The sequence below is a fragment of the Penaeus monodon genome, chromosome 28 (assembly GCF_015228065.2).
Source record: "Penaeus monodon isolate SGIC_2016 chromosome 28, NSTDA_Pmon_1, whole genome shotgun sequence".
Lineage (NCBI taxonomy): Eukaryota > Metazoa > Arthropoda > Malacostraca > Decapoda > Penaeidae > Penaeus > Penaeus monodon.
The window spans coordinates 39,928,164-39,928,972 of record NC_051413.1 but is presented as its reverse complement, the minus strand read 5'-3'; positions in this window follow the sequence as shown (position 1 = coordinate 39,928,972).

Sequence of the window (809 nt, the reverse complement as noted above, 5' to 3'; positions counted from 1 at the left end):
TAATTGCTGGGTTTTATTGTTACAGCAAGAATTATATAGGCAGCTTATAATCACTCTTATAATCTATATCTGAAACAGTGAAACAATAATGCAAAATATGAGTAGGAATTGATTTGGGTAGGAAAGCACCACCGTCAGAGGTAGTCTGGACTGTTTTTTGACTTGGCGGAAAATCTCCGGGATAGAGTATTATATTTCTAGAATATATGTGATGGATGCTTGTTGGTTTTGATGCAGCAGTCGCTAAAGTCATTGCTAACACACTGCATCTGAATTAAATTCAATCTCACACGCGCATGTTATTTCAAATAGCAGCAAGCCATTTCCTATCCTATACAGCTGTATTGTTCATTTTACTGTATCTTAAGGCGGTCTAGTTCTGGCCACTTGATGAAACTGATGGACCTATTGCTCATAGCAGTACAACTAGTGTGAGTAGATAGCGTCGCGGCAACGGAGTTACAGTGATTCTGTGTTCTGGATAATTTGCAACAGTTGCAGATATTAGATGCCAATATGACCACGGCTTTAGTAACAAAACTTTGCTCGCCTTTATGTTTTTACATGAAATCTGAAGGCAATATCTGGCTCAATTTGATGTAAAAATTGGGTTGGAAAATACGAAAATACTAAAATGAAAAGGATTCACTTCTTAAAAAAAAGACCCATTGCCTGTAAACAATTTCCTTTTTAACTTTTAGTTTGACTGACACTTTTTGTTTCCATACGTTGTAACTAGTTTGTTGCATTGTTTTCTAGTATAGCCGCCTAATGCCAAATGCACTGTATGCACACCACACATTTTTATG